Source organism: Pinus tabuliformis, chromosome 7 (genome assembly GCF_031772625.1).
Source record: "Pinus tabuliformis cultivar Carrire ecotype Pingquan chromosome 7, CPIR1, whole genome shotgun sequence".
Classification (NCBI taxonomy): Eukaryota; Viridiplantae; Streptophyta; class Pinopsida; order Pinales; family Pinaceae; genus Pinus; species Pinus tabuliformis.
The window spans coordinates 1,886,336,949-1,886,361,490 of NC_142293.1; positions in this window are offsets into that span (position 1 = coordinate 1,886,336,949).

A 24,542-nucleotide genomic window follows, 5' to 3' on the forward strand; every position below is an offset into this window, starting at 1 on the left:
ATGTGGCGGTAGGTGGGGCTACCTCTGGTATCCTGTATAATGAATTACTCAAAGAAATAATGACAGCACGAGGCCTTGACTCATACACAACATGTCGCCTCCACAAGTATGGTTGGCCTAATAATACATCACAAACATCCAGAGGTGTAACATCACATAATACCTCGTCTGTGAAGGGCTTGATGCTGTAGGGAAGGCGGCACTGCTGGCGAACTTTGAGATCTCGTCCTTCATGAAGCCACCCAATACTGTACGGCTGTGGGTGTGGTGTAGTCGGTAGGCCCAACTGCTTCACGACCTCTGCTGAAACAAGGTTCTTTTGGCTGCCACTGTCGACAATGAATTGTAGCGGCGAACCCTTCACCCACATCTGTGAGTGGAAAAGATGCTCCCCTTCCTCTGGATTTTCGGGCTCATCTTTCTGGATCTTGGCGGTGGCAACAGTGGCGCTCGGATCCGCATCAATGATCTGCTTCCCTTTGCCATTCCCCTTGTCAGGATTTGGCTCAGGGTCGGAACATGCATCTGATTCGGAAGCCTTCAACTCAGCCACCAGCGACTGCTTGGTCCGACACTCACTTGTGTTATGAGTGGGACTCTTGTGGAACTCACACCACTTTCCTGTGTCCTTCTTCGGCTTCGTGGTGTTGTTCTTTTCTTGCGGCTTCGACGGGTTGTCTTGGGTCACCCCGCCTTGGCTTTGTCCTTTGGGCTTCGGATTTGCAGATCCAAAGTCTCGCTTCTTCTGTTTGAACTTTTGCTCGATTTTGACAGCGTATCGGTATGTTGTGCCGAGTGAGGAGATGTTCAAGAACCCCATCTCTTCCTGGATGTATCTGTGTAGGCAGCCGCGGTATTTGAGTACCAGATGCAGCTCAGAATCTTTGATACCCAACTGTGTGCGAAGGGTATGAAAAATGTTTGTGAACTCCGGCACATCTTGGTCTCGTCCCTGCCGCAGTGTGGTCCATTTGATGTATTTGTCCTCATAGCTTTCGACAGGGTAGTATTGCTCCTTGATGGCATCCCGAAAGTCATTCCAAGTGGGTGCGGCTGAAAATAGTGAGCCTGTACTTTCATCCTTCTGCTCGCAGTAGCTTTCCCACCAGTCCTTAACGTGGGGGGCTGCTTTGAGAAGAGCGAAAACAATCTTTTCCCGACTTGAAAATTCATGAACAGAAAAATACCCATCTAGCAGATTTAACCATTTATCTACGGCATCTGCGTCTATTTGACCCTCGAATATGGGGATTTCAAAATTAACTTGTACCTTGAACGGTGTGGCATTTCCAGAGTCGTTGTTGGAAGCTAATGCATCGCCTCTGGGTAGCCGCTGAAGGATCTGGGCAAAGCTGTCCATCATCGCGTTCCGTTGTCACTCGAGGGCTTCTTCGAGCAAGATTTTGATGGGATCTCCTGCCCCCTCGTCTTTCTTCTCGTCCGCCATGGGAGGCCGTCGGGATTTGCGAGGCTGGTCTTGCAAAGGTTCAACCAGTTCAAGCCCTAACTCTTTATATCCCGACCTTGTTGGGGACATGCAAAGAAAAACAGAGAAAAAGCAGACCGCTCTGATACCTCTGATCCGGATTTAAACAGGGACGCAACAAATGACAGAGATAACCATATACACAAAGATGCAGCGGAAATAATACTTCATTTCATTAATGGAAAATACTGAAATATGCTTACAACCAGAAATGGAAATAAACCAGCTAGGGCGATGGTAGCTTATCTCTGAGAAGAGATGTGATGGCTACATGCCTCTGAACTGTTCCGAATTGTGTTACAATGAGGCTCGAAGGCCTATTTATTGTTGAGAAACAATGGAAAACCCTTCACATCCCGAAACCTAGCCCTAGAAGATGAAACGCCAAATTGTGGGCCCCGTTTGGGTAAATTGGTACATCAATTTCCCGGGGTCGTAACTTTGGCATACGATCTCCGTTTGACGCGTACGATAGCTCGTTAGAAAGATCTATCCGAGTACTACCACTTTGGGAGGCAACATCGGTCCATGGACCGATGTTGCCCCAGTATCCCAAAAAAAACGTCGTTTAGGGCCTCAAAACGGCTCCAGAAGTTCAAGACCCGAAAAACTGCTAAAAATAGTAAACTGTGCTACAATTTAGGAAACTGAAAAGACTGAAAGAGACAGTTGTGAGGGTCCAAATGGGTTGGTGGGTGGCCACCAACATCCACCTGGATCAATCTGCTCGAGGATTATTTTTCTCTTTATGATATTTCCAGTCAGGAAAAGACTATTTTTGCTCTTCTCAAAGCAGCCCCCCACGTCAAGGACTGGTGGGAAACCTTCTGCGAGTTGAAGGCTGAAAGTACAGGTTCATTATTTTCAACTGCACCCACTTGGGATTCATTCTAGGATGCCATCAAGGAGCAGTACTACCCTGTCAGAAGCTATGAGGATCAATACATAAAGTAGACCACGCTGCGGCAAGGAAGGGACCAAGACGTGCCAAAGTTTACCAATATTTTCCATACCCTTAGCAAAAAGTTGGGTATCAAAGATTCAGAGCAGCATTTAGTACTCAAATAACGCGGTTCCATGTAGAATTACATCCAGGAAGAAATAGAATTCCTGAACATCCCCTTGCTCGGCACGGCATACGGATATGCTGTTAAGGTCGAGCAAAATTTTAAACAGAAGAAGTGAGACTTTGGATCTTCAAATTCAAAGCAAGGGAAAGGTGCCCCCAAACCACATAACAAAAGACAAAGCCAAGGCGAGACAACCCAATAAAACCCGCCAAAGTTGCAAGAAAAGAACATTGTCGTGAGTTCCATAAGAGCTCCATTCACAACACAAGTGAGTGTTGGGCCAAGTAGTCACTGGTGGCCGAGCTCAAGGTTTCAAAATCAAATGCATGCTCCGACTCTGAGTCAAAATGCGACAAGGGGAGTGACAAAGGGAAGCAGATTATTGATGCGAAGCCGAACGTCATTGTTTCAACCACGAAGATACAAAAGGAGGAACCCGAAGATCCAAAAGAGGAGGAGCATCTCTTCCACTACCAGATGTGGTTAAAGGGCTCCTCGCTACAGTTCATTGTCAACAGCGGGAGCCAAAAGAACCTCATTTCGGCAGAGGTCATGAAGCGATCGGACTTAGCGACCACAACAAATCCAAAACTTTACACCATCGCGTGGCTTCACCAAGGACAGGATCTTCCCGTGAGCTAGTAGTGTTGTCTTCCATACAACGTCAAGCCCTTCATGAATGAGGTATTGTGTGACATTGCTCCCCTTGAAGTTTGTGATGTATTATTAGGACAACCATACTTGTGGAAGCGACAAGATGTGTATGAATCAAGGCCCCGTGCTATTATTGTTACATTGGGAAATAAGTTGTACAGGATATCAGAGGTAGCACCGCCTACCGCCATCTCTTTGGTTACTGCAAAATAGTGCAATAAGCTCATTTCCAAAAACGGGAATTTTTTTTTCCTGATGATACACCCTCAAGGAAAGAAAAAGATGGTGGCCACGACCTCCAGACAAGGCCCCTCCGCATGACAACTACAAATGGACAAGGTCGTGGAGGAGTACAAGGACATCTTCACCTCCCCTGCAGGGGTTCCTCTGCACTGTCAGGTTAAGCACTCCATCAATCTAACCCCAGGTACGTCACTGCCCAATCAACCAATCTATCGGTGCTCCGTTCTAATCAATGATGAAATCAAGAGGCATATTTAGGAGCTGTTGTAGAAAGGTCACATCCATCTGATTTCATCACCCTGTGGGAGCCCGATCATGTTGGTACAAAAGAAGGATGGGACTTGGAGACTCTGTATTGACTATCGGGGGCTGAACAAGATCATTGTCCATAATAGGTACTTGATCCCTTGGATTGATGACCTCCTAGAGCAACTAAAGGGGGAAAATACCTCAGCAAGATTGATCTGAAGTTAGGATATCACCAGGCACCAATCGAACCATCTGATGTGTCGAAGACTTCCTTCAAAGCCAAGGAGGGCCTTTTCAAATGGTTGGTTATGCCTTTCAGATTGACGAATGCTCCTGCAACCTTCATGAGGTTAATGGATGACATATTTCGGCCATTCACCAACTCATTTGTAGTGTTATACTTGGATGGCATCCTGATCTTCAGCCAAAGTTAGGAAGAGCACCTCCACCACATCTGACAGGTTCTCCATACAGTGTGGGAACACAAGCTATGTCCCAATTTGGAGAAATGCACTTTTGGCATGACCTAGGTTCAGTATCTGGGATACATTATTGATGAATAGGGGGTGCATGTGGATCCAGCCAAGATCCAAGTCATTTGGGATTGGCCATCTCTAACCACTCTCACAGAGCTCCACAGCTTTCTAGGTCTTGCCAGCTTCTACCGCATGTACATGTCAAGGTTTTCTCATATCACTTGACCCTTGAGTCAAGTCACCAAGGGAGGAGTGAAAGAAAAATTCTCAATAGAAGGCATTCACAGAGTTGAAAGATTGCCTTTGCATGGCACCAGTGCTTGCATTGCTATATTTGCAACAACCATTTGAGGTCGAGACAAATGCCTCTGACTATGCTATTGGAGCAATCATTACTCAACACTGGCATCCAGTGGCATATCACAGTGAGACACTTTCACACACAATCTAGAAGTATCCCACTTATGATAAAGAGATGTATTCCATTATGCAGGCCTGCTGACAATGGAAGCGTTACATTTTGGGAAAGGAAACAGTCATCCACAAAGACCACTGACCCTTGTAGTTCATACAGACCCAAGGTAAATTGCAGAATGATCACCATCAGAAGTGGTCTACATACATACAATAGTTCCATTTGAATATCAAGTATAAGTAGGGAAACACCAATAATGTTGCAAATTGCCTCAGTGAACCACCAATCATGGCGTTAACTTCCGTGCTCAACTCTTATGGGCACGAGACTTCTGATTGGCCACTTCTCTACAAAATCAACCCAGAATTTGGCCACACATACTAGACACACTTGGAGGGTCGGCATGTTCCAAGTTTTCACCTCTAGGATGCCATGTTATGCCACCTCGGTCACCTTTGTGTTCCTTCAAGCGAGCATGCCAAGATGATTTTGGAAGCACATTATAGTTGGGCTGCTGGGCCTTTCGGGGTCGAGAAAACAATGGCAGTACTACAAAAGTATTTCTATTGGCTAAATCTTCAACAGGATAACGGGAAGTACATCAAATCATGCACTACCTATGCCATTGCCAAACCAACCATCAAGAAGCAAGGCCTCTATATCCTGCTGCCTACCCCTATTCGACCTTGGGAATCAGTCTCGATGAATTACATGTCAAGCCTTCCTTCCACTAAGCGTCGAAAAAACTGTGTTTTTGTGGTCTTCAACAGATTCTCGAACATGGCCATTATGGCGGCCTGCAAGAAGAATATCACAGCAGAAACCACTGCTAATCCGTTCTTTGAACGAGTGTGGGTGCACTTTGGGATCCCACAGTCTATCATCTCAAATCAGGATAGTTGGTTCCTCAGTACATTTTGGTCTAGTCTCTAGTCAATGCTGGACACCAAACTCACTAAGTCCACAGCCTTCCATCCTCAAACTGATGGCTAGAGAGAGGCTGTCAATAGGATGATTGTACATATTTTGTGCATGTACAACTCAAAGAATCCACGCACATGGGACAAGAGCCTCCCCTATGCTTAGCACAGCTACAACCGAGCTCTTCACAGCTCGACTAGCCACAACCCTTTTCAGGTGGGCTTGAGATTTGAGTCACTATGTCCGATTGATGTGGCCATGCCATTTGCAGCGACTCACACAGATTCGGCTCATGTCCAATCTGAAACAGACAAGGCAAACAACTTCATTGAGCACATCCAACATATTTGCCAGTAGGTCCATGACATTCTAGAGAAATCAAATGCCAAGTACAAGCAAAAACATGATCAACATTAGGTGCCACACAAGTTTCAGGTGGGCGACAAAGTCTAGTTGCATTTGCAAAAGGAACGCCTTACCGGAGCATATCGAAAAATAAGACCACTTCGATATGGTCCTTACACCATTACCAAGGCTGTGGGAGATAACGCATTTGAGCTTAGCATTCCCCCTTTCCTTGGCTTGCACCCAGTGTTCAATGTGGACCATCTTTGGCCATAATTTCCACCATTACTAAACACATCCGACATTGCAAAACAGCTCACACCCACATAATTAAATCTAGATTGCATGGAACAAGCTGCAAGTGATCAGATCATGGACACACAAATCAAACACACTCGGCAACAGAATATCCAACTATATCGAGTTGTTAAAGCAGGCAAACTCCTTCACCAGGGCAAGTGGCTCACGAGGGACCAAATTCAGTAGAAGTTTCCTCATCTCATGGAGGAACTCAATGCAATGGGGACCATTACTTCCTAAGGGGGGGATGAATGATCCAAGTGGATATTGGTGGCCACCTACCAAGTCCACTTGGAAGGTGTATCTTTTTTATGACTTCAATCTTTGCTGGATCAACTTCAATTCTTGCAAAATATATAAGATGAACAAAACAAATCGTTATAGTCTTAACATAGGGAACTTAACATCTTTTTTTGCTAAAGCAAGAGTCGTACCTTCTATTTCATTAAATCAGAAAATAAATTACATAAAATACAAAAGTCCACGAGGAACTGTGGACCAAGGAAAGACTATTCTCTTACTGCCAAGGCAATGAGCTAAAGGAAAAAACCCCGAACCCTACCGAAAAAATGTCAAAACCCTCAAAAGACAGACAATGCTGAGACCGTACGATCTTCCCACAGAAATCCAACAGACGAGATTCAATTCGGGCCGGCAACAAGCACACACTTTAAATTTAAAATCAGACTCAAAGTGGAAAAAAGGTACCAATTTGAATGGATTTTGGGTCCACATGGGGGAATAACCCACGAACTTTTAGAACGTGCGAAAGTCGTCAATTACCGCCATGAAACAAAAAAAGTATGGAATATATTCTTCATCCAGACTTGCATTCTTAATCTCAACCATCAAATCTCCTCGCTCGATCCAATGGCAGTGGAAGATTTCATGGTACTTAGAAGCATGGCACTTAACCACCTAGACCCACCAACATGCTCTTTAATTCCTGACTGTAGATCCACCTTGCTTAATCCGATGGTAGAGGATCATATCGCACGGGTCTAAAGCACTAAACATTAGCCTTTGGAGATTTTTAAGCTTTTCCTCCAGGGATTCCAATCTACTTAGCAGTCTCCAACTTGTTGCGATCTTGACTGCAGTAGCCTCAGCCTGTATTCTTTTAGCCACTGCTATAAGGATGAGAGAATCTCCTTCGACCTCGAGCGGGAAGAAGTGCTTTTATTCTGCTAGACAAATCCCTTCCCAGAGTCCTTCCAGTTCTGCTACATTGTTAGTGTCTTTGCCTATTGAACCATAGTATATGTGCAGTAATGCTCCTGTATGGCTTCTGAAGACTCCTTCAAATCCGGCATGTCCAGGATTTCCTTTAGCCACCCCATCAAAGTTCAACTTATATGAGTTGGTTGCTGGTGGGGACCAGGATGACGGGGAGGTGGAGCTGATTGGGGGACGGGTGATGACCTTGGCTAAGGCAGAAAGGTCTAGATTCCATGCTGTCAATATATTATGCTCCTGCTGAGATTCTGGCATATCTATATCATACCAGGTTCTTATGGCTAAGGTTTCCTGTATGTTTTTTTGAAGATGAGCCACAAAGCATCTATTGACCGATATGTGTTGTTGAAGATTCTGTAATTTCGCTCCTTCCAGAGAATCCAGTACAAAAAGCCTGGTATGAGACTCCATAAAGAGTTGAGAAGCTGGCTTTTGAATGGGTTCTTGGTCCATTTCCTGATATTTTCTGTTATATCCTCCATCCTTGGTTCCCTTCTCATGTTGCATTTCTCAAATTTCTCCCAAAGTTGCTTCGCTAGCGGACATGTTTCCATTAAATGACTGATGGTCTCAGAATTGAGATTGCAATTTGGGCATCTTGATGGCCCAATGAATCCCCATTTTATCAAATTGTCCCATGTAAGAATGCGTCTTTTACTTAGCAGCCAAAGGAAAGTATAGATCTTGGGCCATAGCCCAGGAAGCCAAACTTGTCCCCATATTTGATCTTTGTCCGCTTGGAGGTCTGAATAGCGCAGTTGATGGGCTTCTTTAGTGGTGAATGTGCCTTTGGGTGTGTGACCCCATCTGAGTTTGTCTTGCTGGTTGGAGTAACGAATTCTTAGGTATGTGAGTTCCTGATCGATATCAGAATACGTTTCTCCCTGCCAATCCCTCTGCCAGATGCTCGTTGGTTTCCATGTTTGGTAGTCATGATGCGTGGATTGTTGCCAGAATTGGTGAACATGTGTGAGGTTCGCTTACTGCATATGTGTTTGCCAGAGAGGCTTTTGAAATAAATTTGTGAGTTTAGGGAGTTGCTGCCACGAAGCCTCCCAAAACCTTGCTGTCGTGCCTGAGTGGATTTCCCAGAAGCTGTGTTCTTGAATGAAGTTGTTGTGCATCTTTGCAGTGTTCCAGATGGGTGATCCTTGGGTTGTGGAGCTGATTCTTATGAGATCGCTCCATTGACTTCCTGGGGCATATTTTGCTTGTCATAATCTAGACCATGGTGAGTGAGGTTTGGAGATCCAGTTCCACAACATTCGTGCTCCCATTGTATTGTTGCTTTGAAGCGGATCCCGTAATCCTAGTCCTCCCTCTGATTTGATTTTGCAAACTTCTTTCCAATTAACAAGAGCCCATTTTCGATTCAATCCAGTGGAGCCCCATAGGAAGTTGCGCTGAAGGTTGCGAGTGGCTTTAAGGACCCATTTTGGTGCTGCCATGATGGAAAAGAGATACAATGGCATTGCTTGTAAGACCGTTTTGATTAATACAAGTCTGCCTGCCATATTTAGAGCACGGAAAGTCCAGGATGAAAGCTTTGATTCTAGTTTATCAAGGAGAGACCTCCAAGAAGCATGTTTGATGGCTGAATCAGAAAGGGGAGCTCCAATGTATTTGGATGGCAAGTGGGAGATGGTGAACCCCAAAATTTTGGCAATGTTCCTTTGCGTTGAGGGGGGGGGGTATTGAAGAAGAAGAGTTGAGATTTCGAGGCGTTAATGGTAGTGCCAGAGGCATCGGAGAAGAGGGAAAGTAAAGATTTGAAAATAGAGGCTTCTCTCGAGGATGGATGTCCGAATAACATGGTATCATCAACGAACTGCTGATGGGACAGAGGATTGAGGCCATGAATGGAGATGCCTTTAAGAGCTTGAGAGGAGACAGCGGATTTGAGAAGCCTGCTTAGTCCTTCTGCCATTAAAACAAAGAGGAAAGGTGAAAGTGGATCCCCCTGCCTGATGCCGCGAGAGGGACGAAAAGGAGATGAGGGAGAACCATTCAGCAAGACAGAGAAGCTGGGAGAGGTGATAAGGTTCATGATCCATCTTGTCCAAGTTGCACTAAAGCCAAAAGCTAAAAGCATTTTGTGAATGAAATTCCAACTGAGCTTATCGAAAGCTTTAGAAAGGTCTAGTTTTAGAATCATACCTGGTTTTTTGAGAATCTTTAATGAGTGAATTACCTCATTTGATAGGATTATTCCATCCAATTGATTTGGGACTTTTGGCCAATTGATTTGGGACTTTTTCCGCCAGAGAATTTCCTCTTGTTTTCGGCGCTCTTCAATTTGGTTCTAGAGTATCTGCTCCTGTTGAGTTTGTTCATCTGTTCTGCCTCCTAGAATGAAAGTTTGCTGAAGTACTTGCATTTGCTGCTCCAATCTTTGGCGATTTGCCTGTATATTACCAAAATGTGTGCGATTCCAAACTTTAAGAACTTGTTTCAAGTTTTTCAGCTTTTGTTGGAATTGATACATCTTGGCTCCCTCGGGCGGAATATAGGATGTCCATGCTTCGTTGACCACTGCCTTAAAGTTGGTATTTGTGAGCCAGAAGGCTTCGAATCGAAAAGGTCTATTGCAACAGTTACCTGGCCTGGACCATTGTAGCAAAATTGGCCAGTGATCTAATCCTCCTTGGGGAATAATGGAAGCATTGAAGTCCCCTCCTAGGTGGATTGCATTATCAGAGAGGAAGAATCTATCAAGCCTGGAGGCAATATGGTGAATACCTCGACGCTTGTTAGTCCAAGTGAAAATACCATTGGAGGTTGGAATATCCATAAGTTGATTGGTTTGAATGAATTGTCTGAGGCCATTGTTGTCACTATCAAGCCTGATTCGGCCTCCTTGTTTCTCCTCCATGGATGTTATTATGTTGAAGTCACCACCGCCGATCTAGAGGGGAAATTGCCTATTTTCATTGAGGATGGAGATCGTTTCCAGAAGGTCCAGTTTTTGCTGAATAGTCTGCGGAAAATATACATTAGAGAGATGCCCATGGATATTGGTGCCTGTGAGGTGAAAGGATGTTTGGATAAGATGAAGGGTGGCATGGAAGTCATATAATGAAATAATCTGCGGGTTCCACAGAATGGCCAGACCGCCTGAGGCTCCAGAGGCGTCTACTACAATAGAGCTGCTTCCGGCCCAGATCTTGTTTCAGATTCTTTCAATAGCTTCGTTGCTGCTTTTAGTTTCTTGAAGAAAAATTATGGATGGTTTTTCTTGCTGAATCAGGTTTTTGATCATTCTATGTTTTGAGGGACTGTTGAGTCCTCTCACATTCCAGGAGATGAGCTTCATGTAAACTGAGGTTTAGGTTTATAGAACTTAGTCAACTTAGGGAATCGCCCCGATTCCATAAGTATTTCACCTACTATTATGGTCCGCTGAAGGTCTGTTTTTCTTCCCCTTTTCTTGGTTTCTTTGAGCACCTTTTTTCCATCCCAGGGGCTGCCTCCTTGTATGCCAAGACTTTTATTATGCTGCACTTTGGTCAGGACTCCTTCAAGTCTGTCTATCTGCCAGGGGGGAATTGTATTGTATTCCTTTTGCTTGCATGTCGTTTCAAGTTTGAAGATGTCAAGACCATCTAGGTTGACATCCACCTGATCTTCCTCCATAACAATAGGAGAGCTCTGTTCTTCCTCATCTGCTTCTTCATGTAGACTGAGAGCTAGAGTTGTATCTAGTTCCATATCTGAGTCTTGTTGTTTATCATCCAATATAGATTTCCCTTGTGAGGAGGTTAAGGGACTCAGATCTGAAACCAACTTTGCATTTTCCAAAGAAGGGTTAGGGGTGAGGTGAGAAAAGGCGGGATCTGAAGACTGCATGGGGCCTGAGGGGATGTGGGATGATGAAGGCATAAGAGGGTTCTTTAGGGGGTCAGAGCTGCGTTGGTCTTGCATAACTTGCGAAGCGAGAACCGAAAATCAGTTCTGGGAGTCGGCATTGAAGGCATTGTCTGAGACTACCTGGCCTTTTTTGGCATGCCTGCGGAGGTTGGGAACTTTTGTATAACCTTCTGAGTCGTTGTCAGAGACATCAGATGTGGCTTTGGACTGCGAATTTAATGGACAGTCTCAGAAGAGGTGTCCATGCTCATGACATTTGCGACAGCAGAAGGGGATATGCTCATAATCTATGGTTGTACCCATTCAAAGTCATCATGAAAGAGACTTACCGAATCAGCTAAAGCTTTGGTTAGGTGCATCTGGACGCAGATCCTGGCATACGAAGTGTATTTGCGGGTTCTTGTTTCAGTCGCAACTTTGATGAAGGTCCCAAGTTTGTTGCCAATATCTGCCAGCGTTTCTTCTTTCCAATATTCCACTGGGAGGGAATACATTCTTATCCAGACCGGAGCCCAGCTGAAATCCTCTTTATCAGGGTTAAATGTTGGTTTCCATTCTGTGAGATAGAGGCCTGAAGAGTTGAAGAAGTATGGGCCGCCTTCGAATATCCGCGCTTTGTCCTCCACACAATGAAAGATGGCTGTGAAGAAGCCTTTCGGTCCAAGCTGCAGGGTGACTTTTCCTTTGGGCTTCCATTTTGAGGCTATCCATCCTTGTAAGGCCTTTTCAGTAGGCTAGAATCCCAGAAACTCCCCTATTAGTGCATGATCCTGCATGAATTGGATCTCACCGTTGATGCGGTGGCTTGGCAGATCGACCTTGATACGCTCTGCAGCCTTCGGGATACAGGTGGCCAAGGTCCCCTTTCGCTGTGACGACGCAGCGTTGTGGTGCGCCTCCTTTTCTGTGTTTTCCTTTTCATTCTGTGCTGTGGGTACCTCTTCTTCGTTTGTCCTGTGTCCTTCCTGCCCAGCTTCAGGGACTACGCCAGAGGGGTTCAGAGGTCTTTTATGATGTTCCTTGTCAGAGATTGGAGTAACCAATGGAGGGGAGGCGGAGCTCTCCCCTCCTACAGACTTTGCCATTGCAGGCTTCCAGCAGGAGTCCGATGGCGGCTAGGGCGTAAGCCTTCAGAGGCGACTAGTGGTTAGGGTTCTGAAACGATTTGCAGTCGATAGGCGATTTGCAGTCAGTCATTCTCTCCAAACTTCCGCCTTAGGATCCATGTTGATTTGCACTTAGTAAGATATTATTAAGAACCTTAACTATAATATATAATTCTAATATATATGCTAGTGCATTAAGCATTTCATGAGAATCTTTTTTTACATTTCAAGGTTTCAATGATTCTTGACAATGGGTTACATTTTGTGATATGGAAAATGTGTCAATCCAACTAATTGGCTTTCACAAATAATTTGTGTGCAAAGGAATTGACCTGATCTTGATATTTCTTGTACAAAACTGGAAAAATATGTGCACCAAAAATCACTACACAAAATATATCATAACAGAATGAGCTTAAGTCAAAAGATTTTTTATGTATGTTTGAAAGAATTTCAATAAAAACATTAATATACAAAAACCGCCAACCACACCAATGTAGGAAAGAGTCAAGAAATCACAAGCTTCCAATAATAGAGGAGCAAAATACCTTCAACTACCCATGGAGCTCAAGGATTAAAATGATAATCCATGTGGATCACAAAGGGTTTAAGAAAAATACCAATAGATATTTATTACAATCTCTACAAGTTACAACCACATGTAAAACAACAAAATATATGTTGACTTCAAATCTAATTTCAAAGGAAAGATTGTGAATTGTATCCTCTCGAATCACCATCTATAAATTATGTGGTAGGGAACTGTAGCAAATGATACATCAATTAGCTGCTAAATTAAATAATATTGTTTGACCTTATTCTTGGTAAGAGCTTGTTACTGTGTAACATTTTGTCACAAGTAAATGATGTTTAGAAAACACAACTATGATATGTTAGTTATTTAAGTCAAAAGATTATTTTTATGTATGTTTTCAAGCATTTAAAGAACAACATTAACATAAAAACAACTAGCAACCTCACCAATGTAGGCAAGAGTCAGGAAATCACACAGAGAGAGAAGCAAAAGACCTGCAATTAAGAGTGGAGCTCAAGGATTAAAATGATAATGCATGTGGATCAAAAGTTCAAAATTGAAGAACACAAAGTGTTTAAGAAAAATACCAATAGATATTTATTCATGTCTCTACAAGTTGCAACCTCATGTAAAACAACAAAAGATATGTTGACTTCAAACCTAAGTTCAAAGGAAAGATTGTGAATTTCATCCTGTGGAATCTCAATCTCTGGAATATGTGGTGGGGATGTGGAGCAAAATATACATCAAATATGTGCTAAATTAAATAATATTGTTTGATCTTGTTCTTGGTAAGAGCTTGTGACTCTGTAACATTTTTTCACAAGTAAATGATGTTGAAAAACCACAACTATGATATGTTAGTTATTTTGTACAAGTTTGTATGGAACAAAAGAAAATTTCATACAACTATTTCAGAAGACAACACTCAATTTTAGGGATCCCAAAGGTAAGTCATCTTTAGCCAATTCTTCTAGAATTTCTACTTCTATGTCAATTGCATAAGCTTTCCTACAAGCAAGAGAGTAACTAATTATAAAAAAAAACAAAAGTAAGAAATAATTGTTGGTTTCTTTCTTTTGTTGCTCCATTGAATAATCATGGGAACATGAGTTTAGTTTTTTCCCTTTCCATTTGGTATTCCAGTTTTTTTTCCCTTTCCATTTAAACATGAAAGGACAGTTTCTATTTTTTCCTTTTTTAATTTTGTATTCTCTTTCATCTAAAGATTGAAGTTTCTCTTTTTTCCTTTTTTTTATTTAGTATTCCTTTTCATGTAAAGCTTGAAGTACTGTGGTTTTTTTAATAATTAAATAATTGGGTGAAGTATTATGTGTCTGTAAAATTTTGTATCTGATGAATGATGTTGGAAACCATAACCATGATATGTTAGTTATTTTGCAACAATTCTTTGTGGCCATTAGATAAGAAAACATTGAAGTGTTATTGAGATATAAGGAGGAATCTTACATATCCTGAAAGTAAATAAGCTTAACCAATTGAAACTTTACACTAAGCTCAAACCTTTTCTCAAGTTCTTCACTAATTAAAAATACAATATTACTTGTCATGCACTATAAACCAATGCATGCATGTGCATCCTACTACAAGGTGGCTCCCTTGTACTAGATTTTTTGTATATTGTTACAGAGAGTTGGGTAACCACCAATGCTATACTGTAGATCACTTTGTGCGGAAGGTTATTTTGCTAGAAGTATTAGCTCTCTTCTAGTTCATTTTGTGTGCAAGTGAGGAGGCAATTTTTTTTTCCAATTTGTGAGTACCTAAATATTTTCCAGAGAATATACATTCAAAAACATATTTCAAATCACCAAAATTCAAGTTCTTGCCAAAAAAATAAATAAATAGCAAAACAAAAAAAGGAGTAATAATTAAGTTCTTTCCCAAAAGATTAAATAGCAGAACAAAAAATGGTATAGTAGTTAAATTAGTTTGGTTTATCCATATTCTATGGTTACCCAGGGTTAGGCCGGGGACTTAGCTAAGAATGATGAGGCTTCCAACTGAAGTCACAAGCTATGGATTGTTTAGCACTCTTTTGGCTATGGGGATCGAAGCAAAACCAGGAACTTGGTTTTCTTCATAATCTTATCCTTAAATTATCTTATTTTTGTGGTTGCTGATAATAGTTTCAGTGAAAAATAATAAAATCTACTTAATCATATAACAACATCATATTCCCTTTGAAAACAGACCTTGAAATTCGTGACATCATTCATTTATCATAAAATCCCTTGTACTCTTTCATTAGATAAAATTAGAGAGTAAATAATTATAAACTTCTTTATTGTGAAGTTTTAAATATATATGGAAGTCATATATAGAAGTCTGAATATTCTTACTATTTTTTTTTAGCTAACCTGGATAATTAGGCATTCTAAAACATGGCAGCTCAACTCTTGGTTGAGCCTCAATGCATGATATTCAAATGCAACAATACATTTTATGTTTTTGAATAATTCAGTGACACCATTGTCTACTCAAATGACACTATTTTCATTACAGTGAAATATTAACATAACAGAAAAATTATTTACCAGACATAAAAAGAAATCTATAAAAAATATCCCATAGCAATTTTTCAATTCTAACCTACACAATAAAATCCAATAGCATCATGTTACCTACACTAAACAGACACAAATCATTAAAAATCTTTCGCATTTTACAATCGATAAAACACACATTCAGGCCTTGAGTCAAGCATATATTTAAATATTATGCACTAAACAAAATGCGGCTCAATTCCAAATCTAGAACGTATAATAAAACCCATAAGTTCATGTTGCATAGGTTACATATACTGAAATATACGGGAGATATAGAGCAATGAACTAACATTTCGGACAACAATAGATTTTCACAATATAAAACCAATCCATTTCAGCTATTGATGATGGTAGTGTGAAACTGTCTACTACTAATGCAAGGTGGAAAATACTACTTGATCTTGATTGGGGAGTCAAGAAACAGAGCAATGGGAAATGCGTCAAACAGCTATTGATGATGGTAGTGTGAAACGGTCTACTACTAATGCGCAACGTGGAAAATACTACTTGATCTTGATTGGCGGAGTCAAGAAACAGAGTAATGGGAAATGCTTCAAACTAGATTGGCGGAGTCAAGAAACAGAGTAATGGGAAATGCTTCAAACTAGATGGCCACCGAGAAAAAAAAATTGTTACTGAAAAAAAATTAAGTTACCCAGAACTCAAGTTGAGAACAACAAGGTTGTCTTGCTGCAACACCACCTTACGTCTGCATACTGGACACGAATGCTTACGATCAAACCATAACAGAATGCAGTTTGCATGAAAACTATGTGTGCACGGTAATTGTTTTGCAGGATCTCTAGTGGAAAACGTTTCGTGACAGATACTGCACATTACCACATCCCCGCTTTCCTTGTCTTGGGGACTTACAACTGCTGGCAACGCATCAATTGCTGCACGAACACTGCTATTTACCCACACTTCTTCTGCATCACTAGAAATTATTTCTTCTTCTGTTTCCTCTTCGTCTGAGTTGTCTGTAATTATTTCTTCTTCTTCTGTTTCCTCTTCGTCTGAGTTGTCTGAAGAGTCAATAAAGACATTTTCATATTTGAAATAGAATTTATATGTATCATTCTCTAGATGTTGTTTGATATCACGCCACGAGAATTTGGAATTCCAAATAATTTGAGTTTTAACGATTCCATCTCTCTGTGGGCGGAAATCATCTATAAATCTGAAAACGATTACATTCTCCAGGAGATAGTCTTCATCACTCTCTTCATTTTGAGCAATTTCATCGGCTCTGTTAACTCTGATTCTCGTGCGATCTATCCTCTCTCCCCGCCACCCTTCCCGGAACTCAGGTAGACCAACATTCTCAAGTTCGATCATATTAGCAGTTATATTAACAGTTATGCTGGACACCAAATGCTCTGCATGTACATGATCTTCGCTTTGGGGCCTTTCAGTGGTTGTAATTGCCTCTGTTGCGTTTGCGTTTTGTGCGGCTTCCACGCCTCTCAGAATACGGAGAAGCTTTTCTCCCGCATTATTGTTACTGCTTCTGTTCCCTTGTTCCATTCTTTGAACAATAGATCTGATCAAGAGATATGAAGTTTTGCGCAGTTGAACAATAACAAGATCTGGATTGTTGTTTTGCGCAGCTCAACAATGGGAAGATCTGGATTGTTACTTCTGCACAAAACAATAGAAAGATCTGGATTGTTACTTCTAATAGATCTGATTTATATATATCATGGGGTTATTTTTATTTTTTTTTATATTAATATTAATAAAAATATCATGGGTCTATACCACGAGCCGACCTATACCACGAGCCATTTTACCGTTAGGTCAATACCATTGTCTCAATACCATGTGCCATTTTTATTTTTATTAATATTTTTCCGATGACCTTCATCTTGATAAAACATCATTTTTTAGTGTTCATGGATTATTGAAAAAATATAAAAAGGTTTTATTTATTTACCATACCTCTCGTTTATTTATATTTTTATCTATTTAACATACCCCTTTTATTTACTATAGTATTTGGCCCACGGTATTTTTGATCTAATATGGATCTATGAGATTTTAGATGTTGATTTATAATCCTAGTATACCTCTTTTATATTTATTTATTTATTTACCATACCTCTTTATAAATATGGTATTTGGGCTTTTATTTTATTTTTTTTGAGTTTTAGTAAATGTAAAGAGGTTTATGGAGTAAATATAAAAAGAGATTTTATTTATTTACCATACCTTTAGTTTATTTTTATTTTTATTTATTTATCATACCTATGGAATAAGTATAAAAAAAGGTTGATTATAAAATATAAAAGTTGGGGGTTGATTCCGATCTATAGGATGGCGCTAGGTTAACTTAGCCGCAGGAGCGATCTAAACCGCAGGAGCCGCAGGTCATCGGGTACTTTGTCGAGAGGTCACGGGGCTACGGTTTAGGGCTAGACTTACGCCGCAGGAGATACAGGTTCACGGAAGCCTCGCCGACCGAACAGCGCAAGAGACGGATTGGAGGATTCAACGATCTGGAAGCTTGGGTTTCCGACAGCTGACAGCGATTGCGGTTAACTAACAGTTGACCGGCATGGAGGATATCGAGGAAATGGAGCAGGTAGATTATTCGGCGGACCCACTTGAAGACATCGCCATTTTTGGTAACCCTAAACAGCCTCCTGCACCAGCTGCTGCCAACATCGCCGTTCAGCTCCCTCTTCCTGTGGTTTCGCTGCAAAACTCACCCATTCAGCCCGCACTGGAGGCACCTCCCCTCTCTCCAGGTACCGCCCTTCTCTTATCATCTTACCTGCCCGATGATTTCGCTTTCGATTTCACCTCGCCGCCCCGTAGCAATGAACCCTCCGTTCCATCGAAGGCTAGGGCCGAGGAAAACCCTACTATTGCTCCAGTAGAAAACCTCCCTGTCGTTGATCTTGCGGAGTCTAGGGCTGATGTATACCCTCCCTCTGCTCATACAGTGACCCCCCCCGTTGCAGATCTGTTGAATCATCCCCGGGAAATTAGGCCGTCGGGGCAAATCCCCTTGAGCTCCGCAGAAATCAGGCCCTCGGGCAGCTTTAGCACTCCAGCCATTCAACCCCATCCTGTTAAACCCTCCCCGGGGGTCGGGACATCAAATCCGCTCGTCGATCATCCCACAGCTCCTCGCACAAAGAAGACTAAGTGCATCAGAGAAACCGCAAAGGACATAACAGTATCATTTGGTGATCCATCCAACTTTGAAGAGACCATGGCACTGGCTCAAACGACTCTGGTAGGCCATGTGAGAGGGCGAATTTTCACGGCGGAAAGACTGAAATCATGGGTGAAAGAAATTTGGGGAGAATTGTTCACGGAGTTGCCGGAGGTACAAAGGCATCCTAGAGGCTGGTTCTCACTTCATTTCGCAAAAGAGGAGCACACGAACACCGTTCTGGCACAATACTGGCACATAGAATTGGCACCAGTACTTTTGAAAAGATGGAGTCCTCTATTTGACCCGGAACGTGAGAAGATCGGAGCAGGACCTATATGGGTTCGATTGCCAGGGCTACCACTACAATACTGGTCGGAGGAGGCATTCATCAAGATTGGGAAATGCACTGGGAACATACCTAGACCACGATCGATCATACAAGGAGTCAAATGACCAACTCATGGCTAGAATTCTGGTACATCTGGATACCAGGGAAGGACTAGTGGGTAAAATGACCCTGAGATGGGGGAAATTTAGCAGAACACACATTTTGGATTATGAAGGAGTTCCCTTTAGATGCAACTGGTGTCACCAAGTTGGTCATGTATATAAGGATTGTCCATTAATCATCAGTCAGAATGGATCACCCAAACAAGCACTATTGGACTCAGGCAGGGCACCCCCAAATTCGCCGCAACCACCAAGGAATAATGCCCCTCCACCAATTCCTCGTTCGCTAAGGAACAGCGCGGAGCCCCGAGGAACTCCTGCAAAAGTGCTTGAGCATCAAAAAGGTCCGCTAACACCTCCAATGACTCGGGCATGGGCTGCAGCAGTGGCAGCGAAACTATCTCTCAATCTATATCATCTGATATCTCTCTTGTGCACAAAAATTCAACTGCATGCACTATGGTACTTTGTGATATCCCTCCTCCCCCCCCCCGTCGACCTCCCCTGCTCCGCCTTCTCTTCCCTTCTCATCTCCGCCCCTCTCGCCCATATCACCCCGGTCGACTTCATCTCACCCCTACTCCCTTCGCCCTAGGGCACCTCGCCCGGTGGCATCTGAAACCATTGTTGGTCTGGGTATTGTCCCTCTTGACATTGGGTACCATTCCTCCCGGGGTCATAAATCAAACCTCAATAAAGCCATTAGACATGCGGGCGCAGAAGTTGCTGCTGGGCGACAAGCCACCATTTTAGGGGTCCTTAGAGCTTCAAATCCCCCTAAGATAGGTCCACCATGAAGTACATCTCCTTCAATTGTAGGGGTATGGCAAACGCCCCAAAAAAGCTAGCCCTTAAACAACTTTTTGAGGTCGAGTCACCGGATATCATTTTGTTACAAGAAACCCTTGGATCGGCAAAATCTTGTTCTCGCACACTAGCCTCTGTAGGGGCTCGATGGAATTTCATTGCCATGGATGCCATGGGAAGATCGGGGGGTCTGGCGCTCGGTTTTAACCCCAGCTCAATCAAACTGGTATCATCCTGGGGCGGACAGGGATTCCTAGGAGAAGACATCATCTCCATCGAACTCGGGCTCCCCCTCTGGATTATCAATATTTATGGACCTTGTCATCAGAGGGAAGATTTCTGGAGAAAAATACTCAGCTGCAACCTCCTATCTCTCGAGCACATCATCATCGGGGGAGACCTGAATTTCTCCCTGGGCTTTAGTGAGTCATGGGGAGAGGCGGCCCAAATTGACCCCATCACAAATTACATGAGACAATTATTGGAGCAGCACGATTTCATTGATATCCCTGTTCAGAAGCTGCAGCCTACTTGGAGAAATAGAAGAACATGAGAGGTAGCCTTGGCCAGAAGATTGGATAGATTCCTCATGAAAGAACCTCTGATAAACCGGCTGCATTCATACAAACAGAGGGTAAGCAATGGAGGCATCTCAGATCACACACCTATAGTTTTGGAAATTCGTGGATCGGAACAGAAACCAAAGGCGCCTTATAAATTCAACCATCTATGGCTACAAGACCCTAGATTCATTAACCTGATCACAACATACTAGAGAGCTCACCCCATTGATCGAGAATCTTCATTGGCAAGGGGATTCGTAAAAAACCTAACAGAGCTAAAACATATAGTGGTCAACTGGGCTAAAGAGAAAAAGAAGACTGAAGATGAACAACTTATCAAGGTGGAGGACGAATTGAAGGGCCTTCTGGACGAGAGAAATCTAGGGTTCTTATCTCAGAATGACAAGGCCCGACTGGTGGATCTGGAAAATCAGAAGAATGTTATCCTAAAGGGAAGGGAGGAATCTATCAGACTACGCAGTAGAGCTACATGGCTGAAAGCTGGAGATGAGAACTCCAGATTCTTCCATAACTTCGCCAAAGGAAGGAAAGTGGCAAATACCATTTGGAACCTCCCCCTCCCCGAGGGAGGCCAGGCAGATACATTCAACAAGCTATCTAATTTGGGTACCTCACACTTCAGAAACCTATACAAGAGCCCTGTGGGCTCAAATCTGGCGGAAATCATCAATGTGGCCACCAAATTCCCAAGATTTGTAGAGGAAGATGATTTAGAGGCTCTGGAAGCTCCAGTCACCATGGCAGATGTCATATCCCTCGTGTAACTCATCGTAATTAACAGTTGTAAATAGTTAGTCAGTTTCGGAACTGATCCAAAAACTCCGGAACTGTTTCTTGATGAGATCAAATTGGAAGGCTCCACTACGAAACTGGAAAAAACGGATTCTTGAGGAGTTCTGTGTAACCGCATTGGGGATGAAGTATGCGGATGGCAAGAGCGCTGGGAAGCTTTGGAAGTGGCGGTGGCTCCGTGTGCTGGAAAAACTGCCGTCAAGAGGGTAGTTATATTTTATGAGAGATTTGAGCGAAGGGATGGTATTACAAGAGTCGATTTATAGCATTGGCAGAGATGGTTAGCAGGGGGGAAGTTGCTTCAAAGCTGACGTTAGAGTGTTGATGTATTACAGAGACAGTTTATTTGTTGATGCGTCCATGAGATCTGAGGCAGAGGTGGTTCCAAAGTGTGAGCGGACAGTTCTTTGGATACATTTTATAGAGCTGACATTAATTGATTGCAGAGCTCTGTACCTCTGACTGTGTGTTTTGCAGGGATAAGAATTCAATGGCAGAGGTCATAAATATATTGACAATGTTCTACAGGGGCATAAAGCTTATAGTTGGGCTTAATGCGTTGATTGTAGTAGGCTGTAACTTATTGCCTGTGACCGTAACTGAAGGTAGAGTTTTGATTTATGAATATTGATGCTAGTGTTTGTGAAAAGGATTTGGAATGCATCCATGAATGGTTTGTCTCGCATTCTTCCTGCCCTTTCCTAATTCTCCACAAGGAAATACTCACGCCCAGATCTAAAGATAGGTAACTGCATTCTTTAGAAAGAATTTTTGTGCATGCGTTAGAAGAATGATCATTAATATATGTTCTCTTTGTAAAGAGAATAGGCTATGCATGTGGTAATGTAGATGGTAAAGGATGGGTTAATTTATCTGTTTCTTGGTTAAAGAATACTTAAATTAGTTCATGCTTGTATCATTATTATATGTTCTCTTTGTAAAGAGAATAGGCACTATGATAAAATCTTGACCATTGTGTTAGAAGAATGATCATTAATATATGTTCTCTTTGTAAAGAGAATAGGCTATGCATGTGGTAATGTAGATGGTAAAGGATGGGTTAATTTATCTGTTTCTTGGTTAAAGAATACTTAAATTAGTTCATGCTTGTATCATTATTATATGTTCTCTTTGTAAAGAGAATAGGCACTATGATAAAATCTTAACCATTGTGTTATATGTTTTTAAGGAAGCATGAACTTGTAAACTAATGGTTAGAACTCTTAGAGAGAGATATGCACAAGTGTGAATGAATCTACTTGAATAGATGTACTAGTTAGTTAGTATGTTATGCTTGCTCATGCAGAAGAGTAGATGGTAAAAGATCATTTGTAGAGGTTGTTTAATGATCTATTGATATTATAGCTAATCTTGTTGCCAAGATTGTTGTCAACAGCATTGACAGGAAAAGATGGTGGTTGGTGCCAAGGATTGTAATGATTAACATTGGCAGGAAAAGGATTATTCGTCCATGCAGATGAGTTCGAGTTGCAGCATTGTCCATTGCCAGAACAATTATGCCACAAGGAATGTTGCATGTGGCGGTATGTAAATAAAAGATTACATGAACTTGTATTAGCTTTTAGCTAGCTATGTGACAGCTTAATGATAATTCATTGTAAAGATTTTAAGACAATGGTTAAGGGATGGAATCCCTTATAAACCATTGAGTGAGGGGTGAAAACCCTCACGAGCGTTTAATAAGAAGATTAAACGTTTGCTGGTTTTCACCCTACGGGATTTCCAGGGTATATCGGTGTTCAATGGTGTGATTGATGTGATTGCCTTTTGTGTCAGATGGATGAAGTTGAATCCTTGATGTTGATGGTTCTTTATTAGATTACATGATTATCTAATATGGTTAAGGATATCAAGAAATGGATGCATGAATTCATAAGACAATTTATGATATTACATTGATGGTAAAGGTTATGCAATGGTTATGGAACTTACTGTCTTTGATGGCAATTTACTTGATGTAATAATGAATAGTATATCTACAGATAATGATGATTTGTGGACTTGTGAATTGTTTAGTTACTTGTGGTAATTGCATAAAAAACTTCTAACTCCCTACTTTTACCTACGAGGTTATCGGGGTATGTGACAAGTGGTATCAGAGCTAAAGGTTGCAGTACTGGCGCCTTTGGGAATTGGTAAGCGGAAAGGATATTGAGGTACGCCATCAGTAGGCATTAACTCAGGTACGAGTTTAATCATTCACATATTCATTATGTAGTACACTACTTTTGGCATGATAGGTGTGATTCCTGTTTATAACTTCTTTGAGAAGTAAGTAATAAGTTGTTGCATAACTACGTTCATAACGTTGGATTCCTGATGAGGATAAAAGATAATGAAACTTTTGTCGCACTTACAAACAAAATTGAACACTCATTACACGTAAGAACAATATTGAACACTCATTGAGGAAAGTGACAATCAACTACCAACTTTTGATTTGCACAAATGACAATAACAATAATGAATTTATTGAACTAGATCGGAATTACAATGAACAAAACTTAATGAGCCAATGCATGAATATAAATCAGGGGGAAACATCCTTGAATAGGATGAAAAATTGTTTTAAAAAGGACATTAGAAGAACCCCTTTAGATATTGAAAACATACAATGAGTCAAGTAGCGAGACTTGAGTGTCATAACTAACTTTTGATTTAGCCTTGTCATGGATGCATGAAGGTGATTGGTAGTTGAGATTGGTTAGTGTTGTATGACTAAACCATAGAACGTATATGCATTAATTGAATTGGACTAAGATTGCTACAATTCGTAAACAAGTGAAGTTGATTAGTGTCACATGCATGGAATGTGTGTGTGAAGATTCTTACTCTCTCTGTGCTATAGTCCAGTTGTGCATGAGAAGAGTTCTTAATTTTATTCACCATGAGAATGCATGATGAATAGTATATGCTTATGTCTTAATAGATTTAATGATGATTACCCTCTAATTAAGTGAAATCCATTAGCATGGTATGTGTTTATCATTACTTGTTGAGAGGTAAAAATCATTGGAGCCTTGATTTAATGATGGTTGAATTTATCTCCACTATGGGAATGATGAATTTCTTATGCATGTTGCATTCCAGTGTGAACTTAATTGGAGAGGCATGTTCAGTGGGTAACATTTCTAGGACCCATTCATGGTATAATTACATGTGATAGTTATTCATAAATAGACTACCTGTGTTAATAGAGTTGTCAGTAAACTCTAACTACCTTCCCCAGCTATAGATGCTTCCAAAGGA